This window comes from Doryrhamphus excisus, chromosome 2 (assembly GCF_030265055.1).
Source record: "Doryrhamphus excisus isolate RoL2022-K1 chromosome 2, RoL_Dexc_1.0, whole genome shotgun sequence".
Taxonomy (NCBI): domain Eukaryota; kingdom Metazoa; phylum Chordata; class Actinopteri; order Syngnathiformes; family Syngnathidae; genus Doryrhamphus; species Doryrhamphus excisus.
In genome coordinates, this window is record NC_080467.1 from 30,880,468 (window position 1) to 30,897,249 (window position 16,782).

The 16,782-nt window shown below is 40.4% G+C and overlaps 1 long non-coding RNA gene across 1 annotated transcript in view; it reads right to left on the bottom strand.

The window, feature by feature from the left end:
* Positions 1-425: 425 nt before the first annotated feature.
* The window catches only part of LOC131111471 (uncharacterized), a 116,124-nt gene continuing 99,767 nt past the window's right edge, over positions 426-16,782 (bottom strand). The window contains exon 6 of the long non-coding RNA XR_009121194.1: positions 426-843. This is a non-coding gene — a long non-coding RNA (uncharacterized LOC131111471). The remainder of the gene's footprint in view (positions 844-16,782) is intronic.

A 16,782-nucleotide genomic window follows, 5' to 3' on the forward strand; every position in this document is an offset into this window, starting at 1 on the left:
CCCACCGGGGGGGGGAAAATGCTAATTCCGCTAATTACCAAACATAGATGTTATCCAGCGTGTGATGTGAACCGCAAATGGACACAGATGGAGATGACATTTTGCTACCGATAATTGTCTTTTACAGAGGGTGGTGGGGGGGGGGGGGGCGTTAGCGGGGAGGGGGGGCTTGCATTGTGGAGAACACTTTGAAGCTTCCAGCCTGTTGTGCGTCTCTTCCATAAAAATCCATTAGCTTCCCGCACCATTACAAAGCAGAGTGCCTGCTAAAAGAATCCGCCGCTGCGCCGCATTGACCCCGCACAACTCTGAGAGCGTGGAGGGTCTCGGCTGAGGGCCGTAATTACACCAGAAGCTTTAAATAACTGCTGCTTTTATATAGGTACCATTTGATAATGTGTCTGCACACAAAATACACCAAGATTACGCTCTTATATATGTTTATTTTTTTGCACAGACTTCTTAAACCTTTAATAAAAGTGAATCTTGTCATTCATAATTAATATCACCTCCATTGTTGTTTTGTACCTAGCATTCCATACCTTCTTCTGTGTCCTATATATTTTAATTAACATTCCTAGCAACAGGAAGGCAGCATAACAAGTAAAGGCATCATTATTATAAATGACATTATTAAAACAATACCATATAAAGATAAAGAAATAGGTATGAAAGCAGAAACAACACAATTAAATGTAAAACAAACATACAGTACACAAAATAGGAAAACAGTTGATTGTACTCACTGAAGCCATCCTCCTTTTAAGTGTCTGGTGACTCTTTTTGAATGCGAAGTAACGCCGTTTTGTTGTAATTCTGGTGACAACTTTGATGAGATTCCGCCTGTGAAGAAGATTATTATCATTAAGAACATTTAAAGGCATTTTAGATCGTGCTGTTAGATAAAAGTTAGCTCGTACGGAAGCGGCAGCCGGCGAAATTAGAGATGACGTCATCAAACTGCGTCTTTCCGGGTGTCAACGGAAAATCTGATTGGTTGCTGCATCTGTCTGTCAAGTTTGCTGCGATCTGTTTGAAACTCAACCGTACTTCAATGACGCTTACCTGGCAACGAAGAAAGCTGGATTCTGATTGGATAGAAGCCCTCACGTGATTAAGTGAAACGAAGTAAACTGTATGCGTTAGTATTTGTGGAAAATTGTTTACTAGTAATCTCAAATGAATATATGTAATTTAGTGACTTTATATAAATATACATATTTTTATTGAATTGTAAAATAAAATACTCCCTTCAACCGGACTTCAATGACGCTTACCTGGCAACGAAGAGAGCTGGATTCTGATTGGATAGAAGCCTTCACGTGATTAAGTGACAATACGGAAACTGCGTGCTTTAGTATTGTTTACTAACTGTTTACTGGTAATCCCTAATGAATATATGTAATTTAGTGACTTTTGTCGAGTTTATGCAACTTTATTATTATATTTTTATTGAATTGTAAAATAAAATACAAAAAAAAAAATCAGTAACTGATAAAAACGTCAAACAACGCTTAAGTAAAAATCACAATTAACTAACCGCCAGGTATGCTAAGTGAAGATTTTTGTTTTGTTTTAAAAGAATGTGCCAGGATCCACCGTACATTGCGTGTCTGTGTGAAGGTAAGTCGCCTGTAAAGTCGATAAACAGGCGACACATCCAGAATGTTCCGTCAGGCTCCATGTAAACATCACATATGTCTTCTATATGATGGAGACAGGACCCGCCCCTTCCTGTGTCATGGCTGCCGTGTCAAAGAGAAGCCGTGACCCCAGCCTGAAGACACGGCGGTGGACGGCCAACGACAACACAGCAGCGGCGTCCTCGCGGCTGATCAATGCCGCCATTACACGGCGTGTGACCTCGATGGGGGCATTGAGTTGACGCTTTATGCCACTGTCCATCAACGCTGAAAGCTGAAGGGTCCCGGTCTCTGGTTAAGTCTGCCCCCCCCATACACACTTCCTGGCTACAAGGGCCCCTGAGCGCAAGGTCGCCAGGCGGGTGCCATGCGGGCGGCGACCTTGGCGGGATGGGATATAATATGAATACAATCATGCTGAGTGGCGAAATAATGGCGCCGTAAATTCAATAAACAACCTGACGGACCTGACATCACCTTCCTTCCATGACACCCTTTTTTTTTTTTGTCAGGACAAAGTAATGCCGCCCTCCCCAGAGAGGCCCTGAAAAGACTCCACTTCGCCCGACTAAATGTCAAGGCACCCAAGCGTGGAAAAATGAAAATGGAAGCGCGGCGAAGGCGCCACTTAGCCGGGGGGATGAGGACAGCACCACCTGCTACAGTGTGTAGCGTCCCGACCCGCACTCCTGTTGCCACGACGATGTTTTACAGACCACGAGGGACAGCGCGGGGGGGCAGTGTCCACAAGGGGTGGGGCGAGAAAGCATCGCCAACTTCATGAAGTCCCAACCAACAGTGAAGCTGCTGACAAACCACCAGATGCCATCTTGGAGTAGGAATAGCTGCGTCCCATTACGTCTTGTTTTAGCTATTTTGATATCTTTAGAATGCACAGAATAGAGAAAGACATGTCTACGGGTCTCACATTAGGATTGTGGATGATGGATAAAATCCCCCCCAAAAGTGCACCTTTCCTTTAAAGCAGGGGTGGGCAAACTTTTTGACTGGCGGGCCGCATTGATTTAACAAAATTGGGGGGGGGGGGGGGGGGGGGGGGGCTGACGCTATATTGAATAACAGTCAAATATAATTATTGTATGTGTAAAATCATGCAATCTTCTATATGTGCACTTTGAGATCATTTATTTGATGTAAAGTGCGTTATAAATTTATAATAATAATAAATATATTTTTATTTTATATTATTTGTTATTTGTTTATATTATTATTTATTTTTTATTATTTTATTTTTTATTATTTTATTTTTATTATTATTTTATTTTAGATTATTATTTTATTTTAGATTATTATTATTATTATACATTCATTTTCTACCGCTCATCCTCATGAAGGTTGCAGGGGGTGCTGGAGCCTATCCCAGCTGTCTTCGGGCGAGAGGCCAGTACACCCTGGACTGGTCGCCAGCCAATCACAGTATTATTATTATGATTATGATGATGATGATAGTTATTATTATTTATTCATTTTCTACCGCTTATCCTCACAAGGGTCGCAGGGGGTGCTGGAGCCTATCCCAGCTGTCTTTGGGCGAGAGGCGGGTACACCCTGAAATGGTCGCAAGCCAATCACATTATTCATTCATTCATTCATTTTCTACCACTTTTCCTCACAAGGGTCGGGGGGGGGGGGTGCTGGAGCCTATCCCAGCTGTCTTCGGGTGATAATAAAATTGCAGCTACCTAAACCATGAAAATGTTGGCTTAAGCCATGATGCCAAGTTGTATGTTGAGTTTAAATGAAATACTTTGGAAAGAACAGGCGGGCCGTATTCAAACACCTAGCGTGCCAGATGTGGCCCCCGGGCCGTAGTTTGCCCACCCCTGCTTTAAAGTCTTTAAAAAGCCAATCAGGGTCATTCATGCTCAAGTTTGATTCGGGTCCCGTTGTCTCGTCCTCTGGCAGATGAGGGGGCGGGGCGTTCTTCGGTGAGCCATAAACATCTCGCCAGTCGCTCTCCGAGCCATTGAGCTGTGATGGACGGCGTCCGGTATGAAGGTAAGGATGCTGCGGCGCCCTCAAAGGACACTTCTTGTGTGATTACATTTACATTTAAAAGGCTCAATTTGCACTTATCGTCTTGTGACCCCAACTGGACCTCCACCCGCCCCCCCCAGCCCACGCCCCCACCTCCATCTCCAGCACACATTATAGTGAATAGGTATGCAAACGCTATCAGCCTGTATCAGTTGTTACATGTTTCATGTTTCTGCTGTCAACTAGCCTTCAACACGTCTTGCTCAAAGCAGAGGTAACATATTCCATTCCTAACATTTTTCATTTGTTTCCTACTCTGATGAAAGTTTGTGAAATCTAAATGCATTTCAACAGTGGTTGTGCGTCAACATACACTTGGCCACGCTTTCATGGCCTTGCCTTTTTTCATTTTTAAAACTCTTATTTTGAAAGGAGTGTCACCAAAAAGTCTTTAGTGATATAAAAGAGGTTTATTTTGAAGTTATCCCGGTGACATTACAAAACTAACGGGTCCTTCTGATCCTTAGAAAATGAGTAAAATTATCCCAGGTCCTTTAGAAGTGCAAGATGGATAAGGGGTGTGTGTGTGTGTGGGGGGGGGGGGGGGGGGGGGCAGCCACACCAAAACAGTCTTTGTTTTCCAAAGAAAAACACATTTTCATGCATTTCACAATTTTTTTTCCATCTCACAAACAATGGTCATATGGTCATATCACCTCCTACTTATACGTGACAAAAAAAAACAACAAAAAAAAAAATATATATAATAAATACAAAAATAAATATATAAATAATAATAATAAATATAAAATAAAGATAAATAAATTAAATTAAAAAAATAACAAAATAAAGTTTAAAAAAAATAAAAAACTTAAATTATATTAGGAAAGCAGGAAGTGAACAAATGTAACATTTACTGATTGTAAAAGTACCAGATGGAGGGGTAGGCATCTTGGTGGTCCTGCAGACCGGTGTTCCTCGCAGCTCTAAAAGCCACCGCCAGTAGGCAAACCCCAACCATCATCTGGCGTCTGAGCGGAATTCCATCCGAGAGTTGAACATGACAACGGCGTGCGTGAGAGCGGCGGGAACGGGAGCAGGGGGGCGGGGGCGTGTTTGACAGGTACATGTCTCTATAGGCCGGTGCCTTTCCAATTTAAGAGGCCCTTAAGCCGGGAGCAGCGGCTTAACATTATTCTCTGTGATGAGGAAAAAAAAAAAAAAAACCTTTTCTCTTCTTCCCGAGCCCCGTCGACCCTTCAAGGACACTTTGCTGCAAGTCTTTCATCATTTGCTTGAATTTTAATTATTTGGCGGGCTTGTTAAGTCCCACCGTGGCGTTCGGTGAGCGTTTGCCGTGAAGGAGCAGGAAGTGAGGTGACAAAGGCACGGAAGGCAGGGCCAGCGGGAGGACAAAATATTTTATTAGCCTTTCAAACGTCGGCACGGCAGCCTTGTGGGAAGTTTGACCGAGGTTACCGAGCTCATCTCCTTTCTGTCGGAGCAAACATGGGTTTCATTTCAACGAATCCGCTTCTGATATTGGAGGTTTTTTTTTTTTTTTTTTTTTTCCAGGAAACAGGAACACGAGTATGTTCTTCAGTCGGCAATCTATTGTCGGAATCTATTTTTTGCTATTTTCTGACTTTGTTTGGCTGCCGTCTTTTGTTGTTTAACTCAATTATTTTTATGTTGGTACTTTATGTCGCTGGGGTTCTTGACTTTTATTCAGAGTTCTTTCCAGAGCTGTCCAAACTTTTTTGCAATGGGGTGTTGCATACATAAAAATGAACTTTGATACATTTTGTACACTCAAGATGCTAGAAGCATTCGAATGTAGGTCAGTATGTACTAAACTCTCTCAACAAAACATCCACGTCTTACGCATCAATACACATCAATTACAGAAAGAAATGTTATCGATAATTATTACTTTCTTATATCAATGTAATTAGTGACCAGGGAAGGTTATTTTTGTGAAAAACCATCAACTATTTCAAAGAATTTGTCTTTTTTTTGCCGCACAACTCGCTATTTGAGTGTCCGTAGTGAACAATGGCAGCTGAGGCCGCATCCAGATGTTTGATATAGACATGAGGGCATAGCAATGCAACATTTGGCATGGAATATGTTCCCTCTGCTATCAACACCCAACATGCTTTGTTCAAAGCAGAGGGAAAATATCCCATACCCTTATACATCATTTCTATCAGCAAGCCTTCAACACGTCTTGTTGAAAACAGGGAAAATATTCCATTCCTAATTGTGCATCCCCTGCTGAGGTCTCACATGTCCCCAGAGTGCACAACCACAACTCTTTTGGACTCGCTATTCGTGTGTCCGTAGTGAACAATGGCAGCTGAGGCCGCATCCAGATGGTCAATATAGACATGAAGGCATAATAACGCGACATTACTGTTGGCATGGAATATGTTCCCTCTGCTATCAACATCCAACATGCTTTGTTGTGTCCATAGTGAACAATGGCAGCTGAGGCCACATCCAGATGGTTGATATAGACATGAGGGCATAGCAATGCGACATTACTGTTGGCATGGAATATGTACCCTCTGCTAACAACATCCACCATGCTTTGTTCAAAGCAGAGGGAAAATATTCCATTCCTTATACCTCATTTCTATTAGCAAACCTTCAACACGTCTTGTTGAAAACACAGGGAAAATATTCCATTCCTAACCGTGCACCCCCTGCTGAGGTCTCACATGTCCCCAGAGTGCACAACCACAACTCTTTCTGAGGCCGCATCCAGATGGTTGATATAGACATGAAGGCATAGTAACGTGACATTACTGTTGGGATGGAATATGTTCCCTCTGCTATCAACATCCAACATGCTTTGTTCAAAGCAGAGGCAAAATATCCTATACCCTTATACATCATTTCTATCAGCAAACCTTCAACACATCTTGTTCAAAGCACAGGGAAAATATTCCATTCCTAACCGTGCACCCCCTGCTGAGGTCTCGCATGTCTACCAACTGTTCAGAGCCGTCAGGTGACATCAACATCAGCGATGTCTGTGATAGAGAAGGACAACGTTTCCCGCTCATTATCACGAGCGAGCCGTGGCGGAGCACGGTCATTAGCCCCGCCCAACGAACGGCTACAAAAGCACGTAAAGACGAGGAGGCTTTGTGACATCAGCGACTGTCTCCTTGGTGAGAGGCCAGCTCGGCGGCCAATCAGCATTCTGAGCACAAACGCTTATTTCATTTCTTCTTCTTAAGAGGCGAGGTCCACCATGATGGGACATCTCACAATCTCAAAGTCAATTTGGCATCATCTCCATCACAGGCGAGCCCTTAAATCTGCATCAGTGGAATGGCTTTGGCAAGCAATTACCCCCATGCAGGACAGCGGTAATTTGATGAGAATCTGCTCTGACAAGTCTGGACCAAGGGGGGGGTGTGGTGTGGAGGGGGGGTATATTATCTAGTGGTGGGCCGCGGGCCTACACGGGAAGTCATGAGGATGATTGCAGTCTAACCCCCCCACCTTCCCCGACCCCCCCCCCCCCCCCCCCCCCAGGTCACGGATACACACCAACATATGTGCCTCATGTCAAAACCGACGCTGAAACGAACGCCAGCTGAGCTCGCCATCCTACAAACATTTATTGCCTTTTACTGCGTCGAAGATTCAAAGTGATATATTTTGACGATGAGCCAGCTCTGATGAAGGTCGTTCCAAAGTCAAAGATAATCACATATTTTTTTTTTTTGTGGTTTCAATTTATTCCTTAATGAATTTAGCTTCATTGTGACTGCCGTCAACACGCGGAAGCCGTCACAATCACAAGGACACGTTGTTGATGTTTTTTCATCTCTTCCACACTTGATTTGATGTTGCTTTATTACTTCCTGTCTTTATCTGACTTGTAAAGAAACATGAAGCAGTCAAAGAGAAGACGCTACATCGGGGTGTCCAAAGTGCAGCCCGCAGCCTATATGACGACATATGAGGCATCTTTGTCTTAAACTACACACTCTCAGATATTTGTGCAGCGTTTTTCTGTCCTTGTTAGACCCAGTTTGTGCTGCTCTCTGAAGGGAGTAGTTAACAGCATGGTAAGAGATTTTAGTTTTAGTTTAGATTTTTAAATGGGTTTATTAATAATCTATTAGCCTTATAAAATGATGAACTTGGATTAGCAGCCATACCAGGAGATTGATGCAGAGGACTGACAGTTGTTGATAGTAGGCCTCTATGCAAAAATGTACATCCTTCTTTGAAAATCATATCATTCATTTTCATTGTTTGTCAAATGGATAAAAATGTTTGTGAAATGGAATTTTTTTTTGTAAAATACATGAAAATGTGTTTTTCTTTGGAAAACACACTCTCAGATATTTGTGCAGCGTTTTTGTGTCCTTGTTAGACCCAGTTTGTGCTGCTCTCTGAAGGGAGTAGTTAACAGCATGGTAAGAGATTTTAGTTTTAGTTTAGATTTTTAGATGGCTTTTCTAATCATCTATTAGCCTTATAAAATGATGAACTTGGATTTTGTGAAATGGAAAAAAATGTTCGAGAAATGCATGAAAATTGTGTTTTTCTTTGGAAAGGTGAATAATACAAGTTATAAGATCTTCTTATTCTTCTCCCACGGGTGGTTGTGGCCTCCAAAGAGAAGATTGAAGCTCGTTGCTGGATGTTCATCCTTCTCCATCAGAGCGATGTGGTCCCTTGACACTTCCTGTTAGCATTGATTAAGCACTACCTCGCAAAAGACAACATTTGAAGCTGTCCCTTTATTATTTATAGTCCCCGTGTGCTATGCGCACGCTCCTCCCAGCCACATGCATCATGCACTATGCTTCCCACTGACAGCCACACTCTCTTCCAGAACATTTTTTCGTGGAGTGTTTGTTTTAGCCATGAGCCGCCAGGCAGGAAGTACAGTTACTGAGTGGCGTGATGGGAAGCTGAGAGCTGAATTACAGCTAATGGCTGCGACCGAGACGAGCCGGGGATGATTTTATGGATGAAGTCATGTGTTTTCCTGCAGTTTTTAAAGCCCCAACACGGGAGCTGGGGTCACTGTGGTGTACTCCGTCATGATAACGCAACGCCATGAGGAAAGGAGCTACCGCAGAAGAAGAAAAGGGGTGGGGCTTCAGGAAGTCATCTCATTAACTATCTGTGTGTCAGTGAGGGGAAGAGGTTGCGTCCATTTTCGATCGTGCTCACTTTAATCAGGGTCACGGGTATCCCAGCTACTTAGACCGTTCACTCACATCCAGACCAAGCTTGAGAAGATCCGAACCGCATGCAGACATGTTCCAATGCAGATTCCGGACTAGAAGTGTGCACACTATATTGTTAAAGATATCCATCTTTATATAATAACATAATTACTCTTATAGTTCTTACCTTGGAAAGTGTGCTTATTTGTGCTATGTTGCCAAGGTTTTCTTCCTGCACTCCCGCTTAGAAGCCCAATTTTGAGTTTTTTTCCCTTCATCCACTTCCTTGTTCTCCTCGAGTAAAGGCCCAAAATTCCAATGGAGATTCCACACTAGAAGTGTGCACACTATATTGTTAAAGATATCCATCTTTATATAATAACATAATTACTCTTATAGTTCTTACCTTGGAAAGTATGCTTATTTGTGCTATGTTGCCAAGGTTTTCTTCCTGCACTCCCGATTAGAAGCTCAATTTGGAGTTTTTCCTTCATCCACCTACTTGTTCTCCCCGAGTAAAGGCCCAATGTTCCAATGGAGATTCCAGACTAGAAGTGTGCACACTATATTGTTAAAGATATCCATCTTTATATAATAACATAATTACTCTTATAGTTCTTACTTTGGAAAGTATGCTTATTTGTGCTATGTTGCCAAGGTTTTCTTCCTGCACTCCCGCTTAGAAGCCCAGTTTAGACTTTTCCTTCATCCAACTCCTTGTTCTCCTCGAGTAAAGGCCCAAAATTCCAATGGAGATTCCGGACTAGAAGTCTGCACACTATATTGTTAAAGACATCCATGTTTATATAATAACATAATTACTCTTATAGTTCTTACCTTGGAAAGTATGCTTATTTGTGCTATGTTGCCAAGGTTTTCTTCCTGCACTCCCGCTTAGAAGCCCAGTTTGGAGTTTTTCTTCATCCACCTCCTTGTTCTCCCCAAGTAAAGGCCGTCCTGATTTATATTCACACCTACGGACAATTTAAGAGTCAAGTTTTTGTACCTGAAGAAAAACATGCAAACTCTCCTGAACGTGCTACCCTGTTTACGAGATATTTCCCAAAAAATGAGTCCAAAGAAGTTTCCAGATGTCACCAGGAGGACGTGGGAGGAGAGCAGAGCCGAGCGTTCACATGGTTCCTCGCTGAAGTATAGCACGAGCAAACCCCGGCTTCTTTAATTGGCGCCTCCGCATGCTCGTTAGTTGACAGAAGTTCAATTTGGCAGCAGAGTTAAGGAGCGGCCGGCCAACAGGACCGCAACTTGATAATGCTGTCGCTGACTAATTAGCGCTGATGGCATCAGTCAGGGAGTTGCATGCAGGGGCAATTAAAAATGATGTGCTATTAGTTTGCGCCAACCTCGCTGACCCACTTGGAGTGGGCGGTCAGGGTGGGCGGGGCAGTGCGGCGGCGCTCCGGAGTCGCTTTGAGGTTATTTCCAGAACAATCCTCCTTTGGGCTGCTTTGACTCCACGTTTGATGTTTTTATTTTGCTCCGGCGCCGACTTATCATTTGTGAGCATGCAGGCAGGACTCACACACACACACACATCTTCACACACACACACACACACACAGCCGAGGCCGACCTGCTGCGCTTTTGTCAGCCTCTGTGCTCCAAAGATAACAAACGTCCGAATTTGAAGGTGCCGTTCCACCTGCTGCAGGTTCTTGACGGACGGTAAAACAGGAAGTCGCTAAAACAAAAGGCAGGAGGAAACCAACGAAAGGTAAATAACCAACAGCTCGTTGTCATGGAAACCTGCAATACAAGCTCAGGTGCTCTTGTTTTCCCTTTACCGGAAAAACAGCTGGATGCTCCTGGTTGGACGTTATGTCAACACTGGGATTTCCTGACTGGACACCAAAGTTCAACCTTTGTTTTTTTTCCTTATCCCGACTTTACACAAATACGCTTTTATCGCTCTCTTTTATCACACGTTTAAACAAGATCCCGGGCAAACGTCTTCCAAGGTCGGGAATAAGCCGCACTTATTTTTGTTGGTATGCATCGTAACTCTGCTCCGAATTCCCGTGCAACACACATTAAAAGAGAAAGCGATGAATTGTTTAATTTGTCATGCATTTTCTGTGTAATCCTCATGAGAGTGCACCTTCTCAAACCAGTGTGTGCACCACTGTGTAAGCCTGTATCCAGCTTTGGCTAATAGCCGGGTTATTTAGTGATCGTGTTACAAAAACACAGCATGTACAAACTCATTTATTAAAGGGGACCTATTATGATAATTTTTCGGCCCTTTGTAGTCGTAGTAAAGTCATGATAATCGCTTTGAAAAAAATATTACGCATCTCTAATTAGGATCTTAACTACACTGCTGTTGGCATGATGGCCAACACATTCCCCTCCACCAGTGGGTCTTGCCAGCCAGGACAAGTTGATAGAATATTAATAAACCCATTTAAAAATCTAAACTAAAACAAAAATCTCATAACAAACTGGGCCTAACAAGGACAGAAAAACGCCGCACAACTGTACAAGAAGACAGTGTTTTCCAAAGAAAAACACATTTTCATGTATTTCACAAACATTTTTATCCATTTCCCAAACAATTAAAATGAATGATATGATTTTGAAAGAAGGATGTACATTTTTGCATAGAGGCCTACTATCAACAACTGTCAGTCCTCTGCATCAATCTCCTGGTATGGCTGCTAATCCAAGTTCATCATTTTATAAGGCTAATAGATGATTAATAAACCCATTTAAAAATCTAAACTAAAACTTAACTACTCCCTTCAGAGAGCAGCACAAAGTGGGTCTAACAAGGACAGAAAAACGCCGCACAAATATCTGAGAGTGTGTAGTTTAAGACAGGTCATCACCTGGCAGCTGCACTAAATAGTAGCCGTCAAACACCAGTGTCCGTGTCTAACAAGGACAGAAAAACGATGGCAGGACTGCCAAGAAAAAGCCATATCTCAGACTCGACAAAAAAATTCCCAAGTCATCCCAAACTTTGGAGCGGTAGTGTAGTATGCATGCATCAATACAGAACCAATGCATGCATGAAAAGATCTTGCCTACGGTCTCCGAATGGCCCCTGGATTTAGCACAACGTTTGAGACCTAAAAAAAAGTTCTAACACCAAACGGGAATGTTTCAGGATTTGAACATTGGAGTTGTTTTCAGGTCGAAACATTCAATAACAAGACCGCAAAGCTTTGGTCTGACTTGACATTCCATGTTGTGGTTACCGGGACAAGATTGTGCGTCTGTGATGTGCGCGCTCGTCGTCACGCCTTTCTGACTTTTAGTCATGTGATTCCTCCCGTGGCCTCTCTCCTCCTTCCCCCGCTCACTCGTTTGTTTGTTTATTTGTTTGCTAATTACAGACTTTCTTGACACCTGTGCCAACACTGCGGCGCGCACGTTCAACACACCGCTGCACACTGCCACATGCCCGACACACACACACATACACACAAATATACACACACAAATATACACACAGCCCCTTGTGTACAATTACTTCTTTACTATTTACCTCACACTTTCCGCTCGCTGTTTCCAAAGGGTAACAGCTGAAAACAAACGTCAGATATACCTCCACTTTTTATGACTTTAGAGACTTTGAGGTGGACCCCATCGCCCCACCCCCCCCGGGTGGCATGACCCTAACCTGCAGGAGTAGAGTCCGAACTTCAAAAGCTGTCAGAAAGTTTGCGATGGTGTCGCAATGAGGCGTTCCCGGAGGCGAGTTTGAAAACAGAAACCCCTTAACCGCTCCTCTGATGGTGATTGGCGGCGATGGTGACTGTTGGACCGCCCCCCCCCCCCCCGTCCCCACCCCCACGGGTCCTCCCACTTCTGAAGAACTCTCTTGGAACCGTTCCTTTGTTACTAAAGCGTCCAACGTCCTTCACCTGTGCGTTCCGCTTTCTGCACAGCCATTAAAATACACACAACAACACATTCCCAGAAGTACGGACGCAATCCATCGGAACGCCGCACTCAAGGTTATGTGTGCAAATATTCGACATCCCGGCATCCATTTGTGAGACCGCGTATTCTCTTCAGGGGTCACAGGGAGCTGGAGTCCATCCCATTTGACAACATGAACTGGTACCCAGACCAAAACCGAGCCTAGTTAACTTTCATACCCATAGATCCCATTCCAATTTTGGAATGGGAGGATGTGGGAGGAAGCCGGAGTACCGGAAGAAAACCTAATTCGAACCCAGATCTTCCAGATCTCCTGACTGTACGGCCAACATGCTAGCATCTGGACCACAATGGAGCCATATTACGTCTATTCATTCGTTTTCTTTCACTTATGGTGGTCTGTGCGCTAACCACTGGAATGCTGTGCAGCCCCTCAATCCATCATTGTTATTATTATTATTATTAATAATAATAATAATAATAATTTTGTGTATTAATATTAAGAATATTATTATTGATAATATGTATTATCATCATTATTAATAATAACAATTATAATTATTATAAAGAAAAATAATAATATTATCATGGAAATAATAATAAATTATAAATATTATAAAAATAATAATTCTAATAGTAATAATAACTATTATTCAACCATTCCCAGAACATGCAAACGCCACACAGAGATGGCCGAGGGTGGTATTGAACTCGGGTCTCCTAGCTGGGAGATCTTCGCGCTAACCACTTTAACACCGTGCAGCCCCTCAATCCATCATTATCATTATTATTATTATTATTATTATTATTACGCCGTGCAGCCCGTCAATCCATTATTATTATTATTAGTATTATTATTGTTGTTATTATTATTATTGATTTTGTATACTAATATTATTATTAATAATAATTATTAATATAATTATAATAATTATCATGATTATTATTATGATTAGAAAAATAATAATATGTTATAAATATTATAAAAGTTATAATTATAATAGTAATAATAATAATCATTATTATTCAACCATTCCCAAAACATGCAAACTCCACACAGAGATGGTCGAGGGTGGTATTGAACTCGGGTCTCCTAGCTGTGAGGTCTGCGCGCTAACCACTTAACGCCGTGCAGCCCGTCAATCCATCATTGTTATTATTATTATTATTAATTTTGTATATTAATATTAATAATATTATTAATTAATATTTTTAATAATAATAAGTAAAATAATAATAATAATAATAATAAAATTATCATTATTATAATAATAATCATAAAAATAATAATATATTATAAATATTATAAAAATAATAATTATAATAGCAATAACAACTATTATTATTATTCAACCATTCCCAGAACATGCAAACTCCACACAGAGATGGCTGAGGGTGGTATTGAACTCGAGTCTCCTAGCTGTGAGGTGTCTGCGCTAACCAACTCGACCACCGTGCAGCCCGTCAATCCATCATTATTATTATTATTATTATTATTATTATTATTATTATTATTATTATTATTATTATTATTATTACGCCGTGCAGCCCCTCAATACATTATTATTTTTATTATTATTATTACGTCCACCCTTCCCTGAGTCTCCATCCCCAGTAAAGGCTGAAGGTGATGAGGACATCAGGATGACATCATCTTCTCCTCATGGTTAGGTACCAATTTCCTGCATGGTACACGTTAAAAGCGAGGGACAGGAAGTGTTTATGGCGTCCACTTGGCCAACTAATACAGTGCAGTCCATTCAATGGCTAGTGATAGCGTCGTGGGGGGGGCACAGCAACCTGCATCATTAACATACAAAAAACAGGACCTCTGAGTCCCTCGTTAGATACCTAAGCTCACCATGAAAACACCATTACAAGCACTACGTGGGTCTGCCAGGTCCACTTCCTGTCTCCTGTAAGTGTGCCAGGTCCACTTTAGGATGAGAGAAGGGTTGTTCACGCTTACAAGTATCGATCCAAGGTACATACACACACACGGGTACACACACAGGAAGTGTGTCTTCGGCTTATCCGAGATCTGGCGGCTGACAAAGGCGAGCTCGTTAAAGCGACGTACGGAAAGAAGCGGGCGTCTCCGAGATGGAAGATGAACGTGAGACCGGATGACCTTCAGTGACAGTCGTAATTCTATCAGGAGTCAATCAGCTTCAGCAATTAGTCCTTCTTTGTGAGCGAGGGGGGGTTGGGGGGGGGGCTTGCGTGGATCCTAAGCGGGGTCAATTAGAGAATATGGAGTCGCCGCTCCACTCTTGCGACTTTGTGCTGTCCATCACCACCCAACGCCCCCCCCCCCCCTCCCCCACCCTCTTTAATCACATCATATAAATGTATCTCACTCTCCATCCCTTCGTCTCTCATCCTCTTCCTCTCAGCCCCCAGCCCCCCCCGGGCGATGTCGACCAGGTCACACAGACGTTTGCTTTTAGTCGGGAAAAGCTTCCTGCGGTGCCCCCCCCCCGGGTTATCCAGTATGGAGTACTTCGTTCTTTAGTCATACGCAACATAATTACTTAATTATTACTATTATTATTAATTACTTAAGTTAAGTTTAACACTTAAGTTATGGATCTCTTGTGTGCTCCTATGGATTACTACTGAGCAGGAACGTAACAGGACGTAGCATCACAATTCAGTATGTGCTACCTTGGTGGGGGTGTCCAAAGTGCAGCCTGGGGGCCATTTGAATATTATGTGAAAGAAACAAAAAAAGTGTAATTTTTGGTTTTATGGTCATAAAATCCAACTATCATGGAAATAAAGTTGGAAAAAAATACAAAAAAAAATAGAAAAAAAAAACTAAGAACGCTACATGGTTTAACCTCTGACCTGAGGTTATAAAAATTTATAATAAATTATATATAATAATAATAATAATAATAAATATTATTATTATAGTTTGTCTATATGTGCCCTGTGATTGGCTGGCCACCAGTCCAGGGTGTACCCCACCTCTCGCCCGAAAACAGCTGGGATAGGCTCCAGCACCCCCGCGGCCCTCGTGAGGAAAAAACGGTAGAAAATGAATGAATGAATGAATAATAATTATTATAATTATAAAAAATAATTATAATAATTATAATAAATAATTATAATAATTATAATAAATAATTATAATAATTATAATAATTATAATAATTATAATAATTATAATAATTATAATAATTATAATAATTATAATAATTATAATAATTATAGGCTCCAGCACTCCCCGTGACCCTCATGAGAAAAAGCGGTAGAAAATGAATGAATGAATAATAATTAGTAATATAATTAATTAGTAATTATAATATTTATAATAATAATAATTATTTTTCCTATTTTTTGGTATTTTTTTCCAACTTTATTTCCATCATAGTTGGTTATGGAATAAATAAGCATCGGTTATAACAACAACAACAACAACAACAATAACAATAATAATAATAATAATAATAATTATTATTATTATTATTATTTTATAATAATAATAATAATAATAATAATAATAATAATAATAATAATAATAATAATAATAATAATAATAATAATAATAATAATAATAATAATAATAATAATAATAATTATTATTATTATTATTATTATTATTAATAATTATTATTAATAATAATAATAATAATAATAATTATTATTATTATTATTATTATTATTATTATTATTATTATTATTATTATTATTATTATTATTATTATTATTATTATTATTATTATTATTATTATTATTATTATTATTCCTATTTCTTTGGTATTTTTTTTCCAACTTTATTTCCATGATAGTTGGCTATGAATACCTATTAAATAAGCATCGGTTATAATAATAATAACAACAACAACAACAATAATAATAATAATAATAATAATAATAATAATAATAATAATAATAATAATAATAATAATAATAATAATAATAATAATAATAATAATAATAATAATAATAATAATAATAATAATAATAATAATAATTACTATTATTATTTTTCCTATTTCTTTGGTATTTTTTTCCAACTT